Source organism: Ambystoma mexicanum, chromosome 10 (genome assembly GCF_040938575.1).
Source record: "Ambystoma mexicanum isolate Mex_15411 chromosome 10, UKY_AmexF1_1, whole genome shotgun sequence".
Lineage (NCBI taxonomy): Eukaryota > Metazoa > Chordata > Amphibia > Caudata > Ambystomatidae > Ambystoma > Ambystoma mexicanum.
In genome coordinates, this window is record NC_090932.1 from 744,668,737 (window position 1) to 744,689,680 (window position 20,944).

General features: G+C 46.7%; 1 protein-coding gene across 3 annotated transcripts in view; it reads right to left on the bottom strand.

Moving 5' to 3' along the window:
• Positions 1 to 20,944, bottom strand: part of LOC138491707 (P2Y purinoceptor 12-like) — a 501,915-nt gene that overhangs the window by 172,698 nt on the left and 308,273 nt on the right. Inside the window, exon 1 of one of the 3 annotated variants that reach the window (XM_069618389.1) lies at positions 1,707 to 1,801. The exons of the other annotated variants lie outside the window; for them this stretch is intronic. The gene's annotated coding sequence lies outside the window, so the exon portion shown is untranslated. Of the gene's footprint in view, positions 1 to 1,706; positions 1,802 to 20,944 lie in introns of those variants that run through there. 3 annotated transcript variants of the gene reach the window in all.

A 20,944-nucleotide genomic window follows, 5' to 3' on the forward strand; every position in this document is an offset into this window, starting at 1 on the left:
GATCACTTGCAAAATTATGTGAATTTGCGCAGTCTATGTGCCGAGTTATTCCGGTCTTAGTTTCCCGACACCGGAGCCTTCCAGTGACCTTATTGCTATTATGATAGTAAACACTCAAACACATTCCAATATTGTGCATCGTTGCTAGATCACGGTCACACTATCGGATGGGGACCTCGAGACTGATAACGATGTGCTAAAACTATCTTTTAAAAATGTCATTTTATGTCATATAAATCAATATACATTCATTTCAAGACACTAAAGCAAAGAAGGGAACATTCACCAAGTGAACGTCATGGTAAGGGCAGTACCTATCTTTTTCATTATGTTGACCCAAAGAGCAACGCTCACATCCTCACGGATCCATCACTTCCTGCACCCCAAATGTGAAGTTCCACATAGTGCACCTGGACGCACAGAAGGATAATTACAGAGCTGGGTCCCTGCTCTTGCTCAGCCGTGTTTGCTTAATGCAACTTAACACCCACGTGTGCTTTACAGTTTAATTTCGCAATTAGCATTGAAACGTTACATTGTAAGTGCATCCGTAGCAGTCTCAATGTACGAGTGCATGTCCCCTCCTGGGGTGCAATGGGGCATGTGTCACAAGATTCCTTCCTAGTGTCACTACAGGTGCCGTGAGCCTCCAGAGACATGGACCATTTACATTATATATGTAAGAATTATTTTGCCAGCCTTTTTTAAGAGATCGTATTTTCCGTCCTGCAAATGTCGTTCAAATGTATATATTCCATAATCTATTCTACTTTTAATGGATGCATTTAAATAACATGGAATACGAATGCGCCACGATAGTTTCTTGAGTTTCAGAGGGTTTTAAGCGAGCTTTCTGATGAACGTAATTCTATGTTTTGACTGTGAACACAAATTAAAGAAATGGTCTGATTTTCTGCCCAAAATAATGCTCTAGATCGTGAAAGTATGCTGTGTTAGATGAAGGTTGAGCTGGGGAGGAAGTCCTTCAACTTTTGCTCCTAACTTTCCAAATGTAAGAGTGATCTACATGTGTACATTGCACCTGGTTTGACATTTTGGAACAAATGCATTGTCTTCGAGTTTAATATGGGTTGCCCGCGTTAAATGTATGCTCTCATAGTCTTAAAATGAGGCACACACAATGATCGCCCTGCTCAACCCCACACTGCAGGTATGTTATACAAAAACACACCTACACAATAATGTGAACAAAATAATTGTTAGGGATGCAGTCAACGAAAACAAACCCACTCAATCATTCTGTAATGTACAAATCTTGATTTTTTTTTTAAAAAAATGAATTTTATTTTATTCTGTTTTATACACATTTGCTTCAAAGCGCAGGGAGCCTGGGGGGCAAGGTAGAGGAACAGGGGAAGGGAGAAGAAGCAAAAAAGGAGGAGGCGGAGTGCAGTGTATATATATTCATATATTCACAGCGCCATGCATGTACATTCATTGTATATCTCTAATCAGATATAAACTAGACAAACACCAGAATGGCCTCGTGCCTGTCATGGAAATTCAAATAACAGCCTGATAAACCAACGACACAGAAGCTCCGCCCATGCCGTTACCATGCATTGATAGGGTACACCAGTGAAATATGTCAACCATTAACACAGACCTATACATGCTTTTAATGTGACATCAGGTAATACAAATACAAGAGAGTGTTGCCAAAATTGTTTGCAGACCCCACCTACCTAGCTGTTGCGCAGCAGGACTTCTTTTCCTTCCCAGGCACAAACCATCGTCAAAAGCCTGTTTTCGACACAATGGTCTGGTAGGCGCACCACTTAGTGATTTTCTCACTGGTTTCCCAGCATGCACCTTAACGAGCTTTTGTGGTCTGCTGTCTCTCCATTAGTTGTATTCATTAATTTATCATCGGATGACTCGAAAAAGCTGTTTCCTCAGGCAATTCTGCCGGAGCCTTTTCTGTCCGCAACACGTTTGTTGTCTGTTCAGTCTGTCTCGCTAGGGGATGGGGCCGAAAGTACACATGCTGTGTCGCACGGCAAAGGACTTGGGTGCTGCTTCTCTGCTGTCAAATGAGCAGAACAGAAACATACAGAGTGCATACCATTGCATCTGTGGAAAGGCATTAAAACATATCGGGCCGCAAAAGAGCATATTAATCGTTATTAACACAGCGAGCACATACATGGTTACAATAGTGTGATTAGCAAGCATTAGCATTTGGCAGTATGTGTTTGCTTTCATAAATCAATTGCAGCCACAGAGCCTCATCTAATGACTATAGGACAGTAAACATGTCTACTCTATCACCAGTGATGTTCCTCATTTAAGCGTTTAACACAAAACAGATATGCTATATACAAAAAAGTGGAGCAAAACAAACACTGTTTTGTAAAGCATTGATGTCCTGGTACTCTTTCTACTAAATTGACAGCAGAGGCAACCAATGCACTCCCCCATACACATATTTTTGAAGCACTCTTTCACACGTTCATCCATCCATAAACCCGCACGGCCCCCTTTTCCCACCTCATTTACCACCCCCCAACACATAATTCCAATTTGCACACTGAGTGGACTGACTTCACAATGAATAACCGCAGCTCCCTCTGCATCACTATCTATCTTGCCAATTTCAACCCTGATAGTTCCAATCCAAACAGCAATGAGGAGGCTGCTAGTCGCGTGACCAAAGCCCCAACAATTAGATTTGCTCTGCCCCTTCCTTTCCTTAATTAACTCTTAGATCTACGGCGCATAGAAAATCTGCGGAAAAGGGCAATTCCTGTTTGGACTTGTTCGGACCGGGAGCACCCAGGACCAGAATCCCTGCTCCTCAAACATCAGGTAAGCCCTCTCAAATATATGTTTCACCCCTCTCCCCAAACAGCCCATCCCTACCATCACCACTCATCTCCAACATTGCCGCTCACCAGCAACATCATTGACACCGCATTGCAGCAATCTCATTTGCATCGCCATAGAGCCCATCAGCACTCCATCATCCACAACTACAAGAAGACTGATGTTCGTCAATATCCACTCAGCAATCTACCATGCAGCTGACATCGCCAACCATATCACCACACATGACCCAGACGTCATCTTCATTACTCAGCCCTTGATGACATCCACCTCGACTCACATCCTAGATGTCCTCATTCCCAACAGCTACAGAATTCTACAGCAAGATTATCCAAACAAGGTTGGCAGAGACCTCACCAGCATTAACAAGCCACCATTGGCTCTTTCAAAAGTCTTTCCTGCCAATTCCTGCTCTCCACAACAGACAATGTCACTTTTCACCTCATCTACAGACCACCCAAACCCAACACTCCTTCATTAAAGACTTCACCGAACACTTGGTAAACACCATGTCCCTCACACATGGCAACACGATCTTCCTCATTGACTTCAACATCCCTGGTAGCCCAGCAACCAAGTCAATGAACGAAGATCTACACTGCCTTCTCGACACTCTGAACCTCACATAGCATACAAAAAAGACCCAACTCACAGTAAAGGTAACATCCTCAACCTCATGAACACTGCCCTGCCCACCCTCCATCACATCTCTACAATCGAACTCGAACAGCATCAACAACCTTTCCCCAGTGAAACGACACACTCTGAAGCCCAAAGCCTCTGAAATCTGGAACCCTCAAGAACTTCAACAAATGAACCATAAGAAAACAAAAGATTACTTGGCAAATGTCCTGCAGCATATAGGACCTTGTTATACTCAAGGAACTCCATGCTATACAGAGATGGCTGATCACCACTGCCAAGGCCGATTATTACCAGAACACCATAGCCAAGGCCAACAGTGAATGCATAACCTTCTTCAAAGTCATCAAGCACTGCATAAACCCTATGCCAGACCCACCCATACCACACTCCATTGGAAAAGCCACCACCATCAACTATTTCTTCATCGATCAGATCAGCTTGATCCATAAACGCATAGACACCAACACTACAACTGCCAGCAGACTACACATCCCATCTTGAAGAACCACAGCCAACTGGACAATTTTCAAGGCACTTACTATGGAAGACCTTACTGCCATTCTAGCATCCCAAAGGACACATCATATGTGGATGGCATCCTCCCTGCCTCTGTACTCAAGACACTTCAAACTGAAGCACTCCTCCCTTAGATAACAGTCATCAACAGCTCTGTCACTCAAGGCACTTTCCCCTCGACCCTTGAGACTGGAAAAATCCTCCAGCTTCTCAAAAAAACAACACTGAACTCTGATAACCTCAACAACTACTGGCCCATCACCCATCTTCTTTTCCTAGGTAAGATCCTTTAGAAAGCAGTAGCCATGCAACCCCATACAAAACGTCAAAGCCAACCCAGATGCAGCACATAAACAACTAGCTCCAAGGTGATTGACAATGCCTTAAAATCCTTGATGATGGCTATCCTTGCATCCTGGTTCTCCTTGACCTCTCAGAAGCATTTGACAAAGTAGACCACCAGACACTCACAGACAATCTACATTCATGGTTCAAATAGTACCATGATAATCACCACCAGTTTGTACAAATGGTTTCCTCCAGATCACCAACTCTACCCACATCCTTTGGAGTCCCGCAAGGGTCTATGCTCTCCCCTATCATCTTCAATCTTTACATGGAACTGCTTGGAACACTCCTTGCACAACATCCACATCCACCAATACGCAGATGAGACTCAGTTCTACCTCAAGATATCCTCCATCAAAGACATCCACAGACCCAAGGCCTACCTCTCATTGATCCAGTTGTGGATGTCCAGTTCTTATCTGAAGCTCAACTCCTCCCAGACTTAATTCCTACTGCTGACCAACAACACCAAACACCAGACCTTGCTCTCTGATATGCACCTCAAGGGCATTACACCCGAGCTGGCCACCTGCACCAAGTCCCTTGGGCTCAACATCGACAAACAGCTCTCCTTCAAACAGCACATAGCAAGGAAGACACCAACGGCTTGGTACCAACTTTCTCTCCTGTGAAAAAATCAAGCCCCTCATCTCAGAAAACAACTTCAGATCTACTGTCCAAGCATTCATCCTCTGCCACGTGAATGGTGGCAATACCCTTTTGGAAGGTCTTCCGGCAACTACCCTGCAGCCCCTGACATGTGTGGTGCCTGATGCAGCACAGCTCATCAAAGGGGTCTGCAAAATCGACCACATCACCCGACCCTCATTGAACTGCACTGGCTCCCGCTGCAAGCCTGTATCATTTTTAAACCCTGCTGCATCATGTATGAGGCCAGTTACCCTGAATATATACAATAATAATGATAGTAACCCGATATTAAATAGTATCCTCACTCCACTCACCCCTGATGACCTCACACAACTCATCACATATCCCCCACAAACAGCTGGCAGCACCGTGGACCTTTTGATTTCAAGCAAAAATCATATCATGAATCAGGGTGTCGGGGCCAGACCACTTTGTTATCTCCTTCATGCTCACTGTACCACACAATATCCCCCACCTGACACACATGCCCTTCGTCCCCAGCCAGACAAGCGAATCACATTACAAACTCAGCCTTAGCACCACTCATACCACCCACTCCTGCCCACACGTACATCCCTCCACTCTCCTCAATAATTACACCATCATCACTCAGGATCTCAACAACATTGCGCCCTTCCAATCACAAGATCCCTGCAGCCAGCAGAATGAACCATGGTTCAACAGCTCCCCACTCTCTATTAAGCAGGAAGCCAGATTCCTAGAAAGAGCAAGGCAAAAAGAATCCATGCCCCGTTACAGAACACGTCTACAAAACTGCTGCAACAAATACAAAACAGCTATACCCAATGCTAAAGCCCCCCATTAGCTCCAAAATCTCCAATCTACCACAATAGCACACAGCAACGATTCAACATAGTCAAATCTGGACACCCTTTTAACATGGAATCTCCACCCCATTATCATCAGACTTGCCCCCAAATGTATACAATTCAGAAAATAACTTGACACAACACTTCAAGGAGTCTCTCCTCGTCAACACCTAGGCCCTCTTTTTTCCCCAGTGCCACTTGCCTCGCTCGACGCCATCCATCACACTCCTCCCCACCACCATGTACAGCTGTACCCCTCCTCTTTGACCCTCTGTATCCTAACTCCGCTGTGTATCTGTTCTGTTGTTACTTCTTAAAAGCACTCCGTAATGCATCTGTCCTGTTGTATACCTCTGTAAAGTGTTTTGTGGTGTATCTGTATTGTTATCTACCTCTGCAAAGCGCTCTGCTGATTCTCGAAGCTTGGTCCATGCTCAATGAATACAATATTTAATAATAATAATAATAATAATAATAATAATAATAATAATAATAATAATAATAATCCTTACCTTCCAAACCCACATCCACTCCAGTATGCAACTCCTTTGTGGACTACTTAAACTCCAAAATACAACATCAGACAGGCCCTCCACTCTGCTCTTCCAACCTCTTATCCCAAACATTCCAACACATGGGACACTTTCCATATCATGGGCAGAGTCACCCTCATCACCCTTACTACCAAAACAAAGCATGCACACTTCCTGTGCGATGCATGGCCACCTCAAACAGCATCCACTTGAATCACTACCCTCGCTTCCCACTGGCTCAACATCACCAACACCTGTCTCCCATATGATACTCTCCCCTCTGCACTGGATACATCTCACCCCTCCTCAAATACCCACCCAATACTACATGAAAATTACTGCCCCATCATTATCCTGCCATAACTCCCCAGAATCATGGAACACTTGGTCCATACCCAACTTCAACAACACTTTACCACAAACAACCTTCACAACCAATTCCAATCTGGCTTTCGACCTGGACATATCACTGAGACTGGTACACTTCACATCCTCGATGACCTCCACAACATCACAGACACATGGCATACAGCACTACTATACAACCTCCCTTTAGCCTACAACACCATTAACCACACCATTCTACTCAACATCCTACCCAAAGGATGAAACTCTTAGGCACTGTCCTTGACTGATTCACTTCCTTCCTTACTTACAGGTCACACTTTGTCTCTATAACAACTTTTCAATCCAACACCACCCTGGGATCCCACAAGGCTCCTCCCCTTCTTCACTCCTTTTTAACCTATATCAGGGGTGCACAACTGATTTTGACAGAGGGCCGAAAGTACCTTACATGAGGGCTATAGTGGGCCGAAAAGTAAATGTGGGCGGGGCTGTAGGCGGGGCATGGCAGGAGGCTTTTTAAACCCCCAATTTCTACTAAACACATGGAAAAATAATGTTTTTGAGGGGCAACGATTTTTATTTGCATTTCAAACTTACATTTTGTACTACACATTTTCCATTGTTATAATTTATTTCTATTTAGTTATTGTATCTCGCATGTTTAGTTAACTTATATATATTTTATTGACCCTAGATTGGACATGCCGTCATTTTGGACTGCTACAGTTTGCTATTTGGGTTGCCCAAGAGGAGTATGGCCTTCATTGAGTCAGGTTTCCTCAAAAAGCCAAAGATGAACATCTCCCAACTGTGCCTGTTCTAGCTTTATTATTGGGTTCACTCTTGGAGTGCAACACTATGCCCCATGTCCCTCACCCCCAACCAAACACTATGCCCCTTGGCCCCCTCACCCCCAACCAAACATTATGCCCCATGGCTCCCTCACCCCCAACCAAACATTATGCCCCATGGCCCCCTCACCCCCAACCAAACACTATGCCCCATGGCCCCCTCACCCCCAACCAAACACTATGCCCCATGTCCCTCACCCCCAACCAAACATTATGCCCCATGGCCCCCTCACCCCCAACCAAACATTATGCCCCATGGCCCCCTCACCCCCAACCAAACACTATGCTCCATGGCCCCCTCACCCCCAACCAAACACTATGCTCCATGGCACCCTCACCCCCAACCAAACACTATGCCCCATGTCCCTCACCCCCAACCAAACATTATGCCCCATGGCTCCCTCACCCCCAACCAAACACTATGCTCCATGGCCCCCTCACCCCCAACCAAACACTATGCCCCATGGCACCCTCACCCCCAACCAAACACTATGCCCCATGTCCCTCACCCCCAACCAAACATTATGCCCCATGGCTCCCTCACCCCCAACCAAACATTATGTCCCATGGCACCCTCACCCCCAACCAAACACTATGCCCCATGGCACCCTCACCCCCAACCAAACACTATGCCCCATGGCCCCCTTACCCCCAACCAAACACTATGCCCCATGGCACCCTCACCCCCAACCAAACACTATGCCCCATGTCCCTCACCCCCAACCAAACACTATGCTCCATGGCCCCCTCACCCCCAACCAAACACTATGCTCCACGGCCCCCTCACCCCCAACCAAACACTATGCCCCATGGCCCCCTCACACCCAACCAAACACTATGCCCCATGTCCCTCACCCCCAACCAAACATTATGCCCCATGGCACCCTCACCCCCAACCAAACATTATGCCCCATGGCCCCCTCACCCCAACCAAACACTATGCTCCATGGCCCCCTCACCCCCAACCAAACACTATGCCCCATGGCACCCTCACCCCCAACCAAACACTATGCCCCATGTCCCTCACCCCCAACCAAACATTATGCCCCATGGCTCCCTCACCCCCAACCAAACACTATGCTCCATGGCCCCCTCACCCCCAACCAAACACTATGCCCCATGGCACCCTCACCCCCAACCAAACACTATGCCCCATGTCCCTCACCCCCAACCAAACATTATGCCCCATGGCCCTCTCACCCCCAACCAAACATTATGCCCCATGGCCCCCTCACCCCCAACCAAACACTATGCCCCATGGCACCCTCACCCCCAACCAAACACTATGCCCCATGGCACCCTCACCCCCAACCAAACACTATGCCCCATGGCACCCTCACCCCCAACCAAACACTATGCCCCATGGCCCCCTCACATCCAACCAAACATTATGCCCCATGTCCCTCACCCCCAACCAAACACTATGCTCCATGGCCCCCTCACCCCCAACCAAACACTATGCTCCATGGCCCCCTCACCCCCAACCAAACACTATGCCCCATGTCCCTCACCCCCAACCAAACACTATGCTCCATGGCACCCTCACTCCCAACCAAACACTATGCCCCATGGCACCCTCACCCCCAACCAAACACTATGCCCCATGGCACCCTCACCCCCAACCAAACACTATGCCCCATGGCCCCGTCACATCCAACCAAACATTATGCCCCATGTTCCTCACCCCCAACCAAACACTATGCTCCATGGCACCCTCACCCCCAACCAAACACTATGCCCCATGGCACCCTCACCCCCAACCAAACACTATGCCCCATGGCACCCTCACCCCCAACCAAACACTATGCTCCATGGCCCCCTCACCCCCAACCAAACACTATGCTCCATGGCCCCCTCACCCCCAACCAAACACTATGCCCCATGTCCCTCACCCCCAACCAAACACTATGCTCCATGGCCCCCTCACCCCCAACCAAACACTATGCCCCATGGCCCCCTTACTCCCAACCAAACACTATGGCAGTTGGAAAAAACATCTTTTTGGAGGTGGACCATTTTATTTGTATTTAAAACGTACATGTTGTACTATACATTTCCCCAAATCATACAGGATGAATCAGTGAACCAGACATAGTTGATCAGTGAGAAACATTGCAGCGTTTCTCAGCTGTCAGTTTCTCGATCTCGGGCTCCAGTGAGGTTGTTCCTACTCTCAGGATAGCATGGAGATGTTGGTCAGTTAGTCTTGTCCTTAGGCTGGATTTATGTAGTTTCATTTGTGAAAAAACTTGCTCACAAATGTAAGTACTGCCAAACATAGAAACCATCTTTAATGCTTCCCGTGAAAGATTGGGGAATTGCACAGTGTCCAGAGACTGATAGAAGACTAATAAAGGCATCTCTCTGTGCTTATTTTTGAGGGCACTACAGCACTGAAGTTCAATCAGTTCCAGTTGCAGTTCAGGTTGCACACTGTCAACATCAGCTGAGAAAGGGTCTGCAAAAAGTTTAAAAGAGGCTTGCTGGGATTTGAATTGTAAGAAACGATTCTCAAAAACATTTTGCAGTTCCTTCAGGACCTTCACATGCCGATACCACCCTCCATACTTGTCATGGGGGAAATCCTCTGCACATGCAGGGTAGTGTGCCAACATCCCTTTCTCCAGTGGGCTGTCAGAAGCCTTAACTTTATTTCAAAGGCACAAACTGCCTCAAACAGATCCGATATGAGATTTTGGCTTCCTTGCAACTGTAAATTTAAATCATTGAAATGGCCTGTCAGGTCAGTCAGAAAAGCAAAGTCGGCTACCCAGTCAATATCTAGCATGACAGAAGTGTCCATTCCCTTTTCATCAAGGAATGCTTTTATTTTGTGCCGTAAAGCAAAGAATCGCTTCAGCACATTGCCACGACTAAGCCATCGAACATCGGTGTGATATAGGACATCACCGTAATCCGCCTTTACCTCTTCTAGAAACGCCTGAAACAATCGGTGATTTAAAGAGCGTGCACGGACAAAATTAACCGTTTTCACAACAAAGTCCATCACTTGAGTGAATTTCAAATGTTTTGCACATAATGCCTCCTGGTGGATTATGCAGTGATAATTTTTTAAATGAACAGCCTTCTCGCCTAAGTGCCTTTTCAAGCAGCCAATAAACCCATTTTGCTCCCCAACCATGGCTGGCGCCCCATCAGTCGTCACGCCTACCAAGGCATCCCATGGCAAATTTAAATCATCAATGACTTTTTGAAAGGCATTAAAAATGTCAGCACCAGTAGTCCTGCCATGCAAAGATACCAGGGAAGCCAGTTCCTGAAATACTTTGCATTGATTATCGACCCCCGAATGAAAATTAAGAGTTGGGCTGTGTCACTTGCATCTGTGCTCTCATCAAGGGCAGCTGAAAAGAACTTGACATCCTTACACTGCATTTTCAGTTGGCTGTAACAATTGTCAGCCATATCTACAATACGCCGCTGGATACTCATACGTGAAAGGGGAACATTTGTAAAAACATCTTTTTTTTCTTTACACACTGCCTCGCAAATCTCCATCACGCAGTCTTTAACGAAATCCCCATCTGTGAAAGGACGTGCTGACCTTGCAATAAGCCGAGCAACCTTATAACTCGCAAAGGTGGCACATTCTGATTCTTTTTTTTTCTGGGCAAAAACACCCTGTTGCTTAGCCAGCTGTGCTTTTAGCTCCCCAGCTTTCTTAATTCTCGCTTCCCCCGGCAAATCCTTATATTGTGAATGTTTTGATTCACAATGGCGGCGGATATTATATTCCTTGGGGACTGCTATGCGTTCGAGACAAATGAGACACGAGTACACATCAGGTTTGGACTTGATGAAAAAAAACTTCTCAGTCCACTCATCCTTAAATTGACGGTGCTCCTGGTCAATCTTTCTTTTTTTTACTGCACTAAACATTGGCAGGGACATCTTTGGATAAAGATACGAAATCCACTGTTATGCTCCCACTACGACGGTCCAAGTCTAGAGTATATCCAAATTATATACTTTTTGGAGAATCCTAGAAGCGACAAGATCAGATACAGAACATAGCCTTACCAGCATACCTTTTCATGCACCTATTCTTGGATACTTTGAGGAATAGCGGGCTGCATAGCATTTCAACCTGCTATGTTTGAGATTAAGGTGGAAATTGAGGACATACTTTTTTAAAAAAAATAACATTTCAAAGCACAAGCTGTTGCCAAATTATGAGCTTTTGAAAGGAATTATCACAGGATGACCAATTACTTTAGTGAACATACAAAGAAACTGATCTCAGTTTCTTCCTGGGCAGGGCAAAACTGGCAGGAGCGCCAGAGAAATAGTTTCTGCTTGTGCTTCTATCCCCCTGAACAATGCTTGATGGGGTTGTAGAAAGGTAACAATTACCCACACTCAATGGGTCTCAAACGCTTGATCGAGGTTTAGTTGCAAAATTACAGGAGCAGACATCATCCAGGACCTTACTAGAAAAGTCTGCAGCCGATTTTGAAAGCTTTAGGAATGTACAAATAACCACACCCACTGCTGACCCTTGACACTCCGGTCCAACATCTCTAATGATATGCTATGATAGTTTATTTCTGGTAGAGCCGGAGAATTACACAAGGTGAGGGAGAGGGGAGGAGAAAGGAGGGAGAGGAACAAAACAAGCTTTTATCGTACTAGGCCTGATGACATTTCAGATAGTGCTGGAGAGGGAGAGGGGATAGTAAGTGGGGGTTGGGGGCAAACATTTGTTACTATCATACCATGTCCAGGGACAATTCTGGACCTAGGAGTATGATCTTTAGGGGACTGCAGCGAATGCCAAAGAGCATCACTAAATGGGAACAGAGCTACATGGTGATGCCGATTTGGGTTTGGCCCGGGATTTACACACTGGGTGCAGTTGCTATACATCCGGCCAGTGGCCAGGGTTCGCACTGGCAAACACATTTCACTTGCCTGTGTGATCCTACAGGGCACCAGGCAAGGCTGCCAGTTGTCTCTGATGTTATTCACCCTGGCCCACCCCACCCCCCAACTCAGCACACACACAAACATGCACCCATACAGACCCGAACCCCCACCCCCCCAACTCCAAACCCCCACCCCCCAAATCAGCACACACACACACACACAAGCACCCAACCAGACCCGAACCCCCACTCCCCAACTCAGCACACTCTCAAACATGCACCCATACAGACCCGAACCCCCCACCCACCCAACTCCAAACCCCCACCCCCCAACTCAGCACACTCTCAAACATGCACCCATACAGACCCGAACCCCCCAACCCCCCCAACTCCAAACCCCCACCCCCCAAATCAGCACACACACACACAAGCACCCAACCAGACCCGAACCCCCACCCCCCAACTCAGCACACACTCAAACATACAGACCCAAACCCCCACCCCCCAACTCAGCACACACAGAAACATACACCCATACAGACCCGAACCCCTACCCCCCCAACTCCAAACCCCACCCCCCAAATCAGCACACACACACACAAGCACCCAACCAGACACGAACCCCCACCCCCCAACTCAGCACACTCTCAAACATGCACCCATACAGACCCGAACCCCCCACCCCCCAACTCCAAACCCCCACCCCCAACTCAGCACACTCTCAAACATGCACCCATACAGACCTGAACCCCCCACCCCCCCAACTCCAAACCCCCACCCCCCAAATCAGCACACACACAAGCACCCAACCAGACCCGAACCCCCACCCCCCAACTCAGCACACTCTCAAACATGCACCCATACACACCCAAACCCCCCACCCCCCCAACTCCAAACCCCCACCCCCCAAATCAGCACACACACACACAAGCACCCAACCAGACCCGAACCCCCACCCCCCAACTCAGCACACTCTCAAACATGCACCCATACAGACCCGAACCCCCCCCCAACTCCAAACCCCCACTCCCCAAATCAGCACACACACGCACCCAACCAGACCCGAACCCCTACCCCCCAACTCAGCACACTCTCAAACATGCACCCATACAGACCCGAACCCCCCACCCCCAACTCAGCACACTCTCAAACATGCACCCATACAGACCCGAAAACCCCCACCCCCCCAACTCCAAACCCCCACCCCCCAAATCAGCACACACACACACACGCACCAAACCAGAGCCGAACCCCCACCCCCCAACTCAGCACACTCTCAAACATGCACCCATACAGACCCGAACCCCCCCAACTCCAAACCCCCACCCCCAAATCAGCACACACACGCACCCAACCAGACCCGAACCCCCACCCCCAACTCAGCACACTCTCAAACATGCACTCATACAGACCCGAACCGCCCACCCCCCAACTCCAAACCCCCACCCCCAAATCAGCACACACACACACAAGCACCCAACCAGACCCGAACCCCCACCCCCCAACTCAGCACACTCTCAAACATGCACCCATACAGACCCGAACCCCCCACCCCCCCAACTCCAAACCCCCACCCCCCAAATCAGCACACACACACGCACCCAACCAGACCCGAACTCCCAACCCCGAACTCAGCACAAACATGCAAACATACAGACCCAAACCCCCACCCCCAACTCAGCACACAGACCCGAACCCCCACCCCCCAACTCAGCACACACACAAACAGGCAACCATACAGACCCGAACCCCCCACCCCCCCAACTCCAAACCCCACCCCCCAAATCAGCACACACACACAAGCACCCAACCAGACCCGAACCCCCACCCCCCAACTCAGCACACTCTGAAACATTCAAACATACAGACCCAAACCCCCACCCCCCACACACATCCAACACCCCCCCACCCCCACATCTCAACATACACATAAAATATATTCAGATCCAAACATCCGACACACATCCAACACCCCCCCACCCCAACATACACACAAAAAACATTAAAATCCAAACATCCGACACACATCCAACACCCCCCCACCCCCGCATCTCAACATACACACAAAAAACATTAAAATCCAAACATCCGACACACATCCAACACCCCCCCACCCCCGCATCTCAACATACACACAAAATACATTTAAATCCAAACATCCGACACACATCCAACACCCCCCCACCCCCACATCTCAACATACACACAAAATACATTCAGATCCAAACATCCGACACACATCCGACACCCCCCACCCCCGCATCTCAACATACACACAAAATACATTCAGATCCAAACATCCGACACACATCCGACACACATCCGACACCCCCTCGCAACATACACACACAAACAAAGCAAAACAGACCCGACAGACAAACACAAACAGACCACTTACCGGAGACGTGCTGGAAGGCAGGCAGGTAAGCGGCAGGTAAGCAGGAACGCTGGACTCGCACTACGGCTGGCGTGGTCCAAGGCTGAAATGCCTTACGGCATCAAGCCTTATGGTCCACGCCAGCCGTAGTGCTGGCCCTCCATTGGTGCAGCACACACGCATTACGTGGCTCGTAGGAGCGACGTGATGCGTGTGTTTGCTTAGCCAATGAGGGCCAGTGTTTTGTCCGGCCCGGAAGACAACAAAGACTTTCCTAATGGAGGGCGGCCGCGGACAAAAGAGCATGGCGGGCCGCAACTGGCCCGCGGGCCGTATGTTGTGCACCCATGACCTATATGTTGGTCCATACCAAACACAACATCCATTTCCACCAATATATGAAAAACACATATATTTCCAAATCTCATCCCCCTCACAAATCCACATGCTCAGAAGCTCTCTCTACAATCACCTCCTGGGACCAGATTACAGAAACATTGCACCGGTGAAAGTGCAAAGTTGCATGTTACTAGCACTAATGCAAAACTTGCCCTATTTTTAAAAACACTGTGACATATTAGAAATCTATTGCGCCATGACAAGTGCAGTTTTGCATTGTATAATCACTAGAGAAGAATTGCCCTCAGGCAAAAAAACATACATGTTCACTGCAATATTGCAACAGGACAAAGTTTGCCCTAGTGCTAATACGGAATGGTACTAGCACTAGGGCAAACTTTGTCCTGGTGATAAAATGCATTGCTATTGTATCTTTCTTGCACTGTGTCAATGTTTGCCCTGGTGCCTATACCATGCCAAACGGTTTATAGTGAAAAGGTCGAATGAAAAAAAGTTGAATGTCAAAATCTCGAAAAAAATGACGTTTTTTATTCGAAATGGGGGGATCCCCCTCCAACCCCCCCCTTTTTTTTTACCCATTTTTTCCCGGCCCCCCAAATAAATATATAATTAAAAAAAAGGGAATTCGACTTTTTTTTTTCGAGATTTTGACTGGATACCATGCCAAACTGCACTTGTCATGGTGAAATAGTTTTCTTATATGTCCCAGTGTTTTTAGAAATAGAGAACACTTTGCCCTAGTGCTAATACCGTACAACGTTGCACTTGCACTGGTGGGAGGTTTCTGTAATCTGGCCCCAGGATGGCTACCCACTTCCTCAGTCTCAACCTTTCCAAATCAGAATACCTCCTTTTATGTCATTGCCCCCTGACACAAGTCTGCATTCAACCCTTGAATCCACGAGCTTGCCACAGACAACCCATACATATCCCTCTATACACTTGTTAAATCCTTTAGCTTCACCATCAACACCCACCTTTCCTTCACACGCATAACTGCTGTCACCAAAACATGCAAGCTACAAGTACACCTCCTATGTACGATCAGAGACATCCTTCCTGCAGATGACTTCCACACCACACTCCTAGCACTAGTTCTTTCTAAGCTGGACTACAGCAATGCTCTCCTCACTGGACGCCTTAGCATCACTCTCCCTCGCCATCAATCCAGACTCATCCCCCACCCACCCAAGCATTCACACATCAGCCCAGCTCTCGGCCAGATCCAATGGCTCGTCATACCCCAATGAATTGCCTTCAAAGGACGTATTATTTTCAATGACATCCACCCACAAAATCCCCCAAAGCCCGCCCTTTCCTATAATTTGGTCCCTATCTCAACCCCCACCACTTTGAGCCCCCTTAGGCATCCCTTTTATTGTTCAATTTGTTTTTGAAATTAATATCTTTAGTTTAAAAGCGCATCGGAAAAAAAACTGGCGGAAAACAACTGTATACCCAAAAAAACAAGCATTTACCTACTGTGCACCCAGGAGATGGTACATCCTACCTATGACCATTTGCACTGCACCCTCCATCATCACCTACAGAAAGAACCTTCAAATATACCTGTTTCTCTACATATAACCCTATCCCTTCATCTCCCCTGCTACTATGTGCCTATCCTAATCTTTCTAACTTCTGATTAACCTCGCACCTTTTCAACCTATGAACCTTTTCAGGCGTTCTGAGACCCACTCAGAATGGCTAGCACTGAACACAAAATTGAATTAATAAATAAATACATAAAGCACACACGGGATGTGCACTGTTCAAAGAATCAAAATGCCAGAGAAAGGCAAAAGCAATAATGATAAATTAGTCAAGTCAGTCATTTTGATAAGTTACTAAGACAATTGTTTCTTCACACACACTTGCTATCTACCAGTATCCATACCAGTAGTTTTTACTCCCATATTGTAGGTATTGCAGTGATAAGTAAGAGCCGGAACCTAAGAAAAAAAATGAACCAGAGAAGGAATTTGTAATGAATAGAAGACCTAGTATAGGGGATCTAAAGAGACAGGTTTGAGGCACAAGCTACATTCACTCATACACCTCTTCCTTCACACACAAAGAAAACACAAAGGAGAGGTTAGCATGAGGGGAGAACATCTAAAGGGGAAGACCTAAGGACCATGTGAGGAGCACATACACAGATGTTTTTTAATGTTTTTTATTTGTGCATGGTTTACATAAGAAACCTTTACAATCAAATACATTCGAATACATAGGAAGATTAAAATACTATCATCATTCCATATTTTACAAAAGAAAATTCCTAAAATACATTCATCATTAGGTATTTTCAGAAATAAGCTGCCTTCATATACATAAGCTCCACATATTCCTAAACTAGGTGGCAACAGGAAGAAAGAAAAAAGAAAATGCAAGAAAAGGGAAGGAAAAAGAAAATACATGGAAAAGGTTTAAGATCGCCCAAAGCTGTGCGTACACATAAGACAATATAAAAACTTTAATTTAATAGATAAAAAAAAAAGAGTTTGGATTATTATTCTAAAATCCCATGTACATAATTGGGAAAAATATATGTCTTAAATAAGGGCACCTAATATAATCCCTCCAATAGCAGCAATGTGGAGCCTTTCACTAAGAGCGCAGTCGCCCCAGAGAGAAAATGTTCTGTGTCAAGAAATCCGGGCCTAACTGCATCCCTCCAGTACCACCGATAAAGAATGCTTCTTGTACCACCGTATTGTTACTGAAAAGAAGCTCAATGACACTCAGATGACGGGAGCGACAACAATAAAAGCTTGTTGGAACCCTCAAGAAAAGACACTAGTGGTCTCAAATAAAGCAGTGAAACAAGCATATCCGAATCGATTGGAACAGTTGTTACTAAACGGGCACTAGGAGGAAGAAACAAAAAACGGGCCCACTGTCCAGGCAAAGAAGGGTGGGCCACACATGACAGGGCACACAAATGCAGAACACACCACAAATCCCGGGGTCCAAGGGCTTGAGATCTTGATGATGCCTCCCTGGCTGCCAATTCCCACAGCCGTTTCTGACCTGCTGTTCCCAATGCCAAAAGGATGGTCCACACAGAGGGCAACATACACATGCAGTGCATTTGTACACCTGGGTTGAACGTCGGCAAATGTGTGAAAGAAAAGAAGGAATGAAAGAAGTACATGTGTACACTTGTTTTGAGCAACACCGACGTGTGTTTGAAACAAAGACATAGGGCCTCATTATGAGTTTGGCAGTAGCCTTGTCGGTAAATAACAGCATTGCTACCACCGGATTCATGAATTTAGCGGCACCCGGCACTGGCCAATTCCCAGGGCATTTCAGCCCTCGTGGACCCAGTAATTGCCCATTGCAGGGTGCCAGTAATTATTACTCCCCATTCCCATTTGAGTCCCATTGGCCTCAATGGGAATGGGGAGGTCAGATGCACCGCCACCATTCATGACGGTGCATCCGTCTAGTTCTGCGAGCGGGTGCCGTTCCGCCCGCCAGTTCAGACCTGGCGGGCTGAAAGGCTCCCGCTCGCCGAACTCGTAGTTTGCCAGTCCAAAAACAAGGATACCGGCAAGTTTACCGGTACCGTTGTTTCCGGACCGGCAAACTTATAATGAGGCCCATAGACTTACAATAGATAATGAAGGTGCCTGGAGCATGGTTGGGAATGCCCTGGGTAAAGTGGTTACTGGACATCCTTGCAGGCTATGGATGGGGGCCTGTGAACCCTCACTAAGGGCAAAGTGGTCACTGTGCATGGCCATGGGTGCCTGGTCACTTTGGGTAGCTTGCTGGGGCCCAGTCATGGGCCCTACACCTGGCAAGTGGCTAATGGCCTGCATCCCTGCAGTGGGCTAATGTGGTCACTAGGCCTGGACATAGACCAGGTCACAGGGCCAATTCCAATGATTCAGGAGGGCCTAGCCTGACCAAAGAGGCCACAGGGCTTGTCCGCAGGTTGTGTCCAGAGGGCTCTCATGTGGCTCAGGAGTGACGCAGGCATACCTGAAGGCCATGCTTTGAGAATGGTGCCAATGGGGACGGCCTCAAGCCATGTATAGTGCATGCTGTAGACAAGACCATTGGTAGAGTTTGCTTTTTCATAGGTAGCAGCCATATCTCCTTATGAGAAGTGTTTAAACGCAATTTCCTTGTGGTAATCGCTTTCCAAGACATTATCATAAATTATGGCTGATAACATTAGACATGTTTACATGAGTGTGTTTTCTATATCTGAACCAACACACCAAACATGAGCCCAAGGTTGTCATCTTAAAAAGATTTACCAGGCACACGTTAAGATACCAATCCCTTGCCGAGAAGAATGTCAGAGGCTCGCAGCCAAACCTTTGTCTTGAGGGTGATTTTGAAAGTACTGCAAGAAGTGGATAATTACATTTTCACATTTTCAGACAGACCAAATGCCGGTAAATTCATTAACATCTCTTAGCTTCTGGCACGAGCGTCTCCTGTTATTGGTCCCCCTTGCAAGGTGAAATAATGTTACTCTAAAAACCATACATGCAAGTAATTAACTCTTTTAGAATTTAGAAAAGTCATAGATACAGTTTCATTCTGTTGTACATTTCCCTTCCTAATCTGAACGTTACAAATGTTCCGAAGCTTTCTAAATTTGATGATCCTATTCCCACTACTGTCTGCAATGGGAACATGTGCTTTCCACATGCAGTAATTACTGTTAGTTCATGCCGTATTTCCGAAAAGCGTCCGAATTATGGGCCAATGCACGATTAGCTGTAACCGTGGTCAAACTGGAAATCAGAATGGCACATTATTAATATATAAAAACATGTAAATACGCAAAAGGGTCCCCGCTGATCATTTTGCGGTTTACGTGGCAAAGGTGGCGTTTGAAGTGGGTCATCGAAGATGACATGATAGGTTATTTATAACGCACTTAATACCCGCCGGTTTCTAAGCGTGGACTCGGGGATCGAACCTGCGTGGCTATGTGTCGTCTTGCTTCCAAGGGGAGCACGTTACAGCTGAGCTATCCTTCCGAGACAAAAGATGCAGTTTCTCTCACCCTGTCTGGATGTCCCCCCAAGAAGGAAAATGTTTCCTACAATAAAAGGAAGCACTAACACTTCCTTTCACTGCAGGATAAAAGTCTAAAAACTCCTGGGAAGCTTGCAATGTTCACATCCATCTCCTTTTTTGAGGTATCCCAGCATTATCAGGTGTGCAATATTCCTAGGCATAGAGACCTAACAATCAGGTGGAGCAGTAAAACATGGGGTATTCAGAAATGCTCCCTGTTTTATTGTTACCACATAACTCCTAATTAATCTGTAAAAGAAATAGCACTTTTCGCAGTATAACTCTTACAATAAATGCTAAAAGCATCTGTGTTGCTAAATACACTCAAGAAGCTGTACCCAGCAAACGGCTGATAGATGTGACGTTGAAAGCACTTTCTTGTAGAACTAAGCAATCATTATCTCTCCCTGTCCCTATTTGAAGCTCCTTTGGGCAAAATAACCATCAGGTTTGGTTCAAATTAGTTATCCTTTTTGTTCAGGGACAAATCACCATTATGCATTCACAACAGGAATGTGTATGCATTCTTTGAAGAAAACAGATAGTAGAAAAGGCTTTGAGACCAGTTACTTTAAAGATTCAATTCCAGCCTCCAAAAGCAAGGACTCTGTCTGCAAGTGTGGCAGCCACGTGGGACACTGTGACTGGCTCCCGTAGGGGATTGTGACAGTAGGTTTTGAAACATAAAAATGTTTGTCCTTGG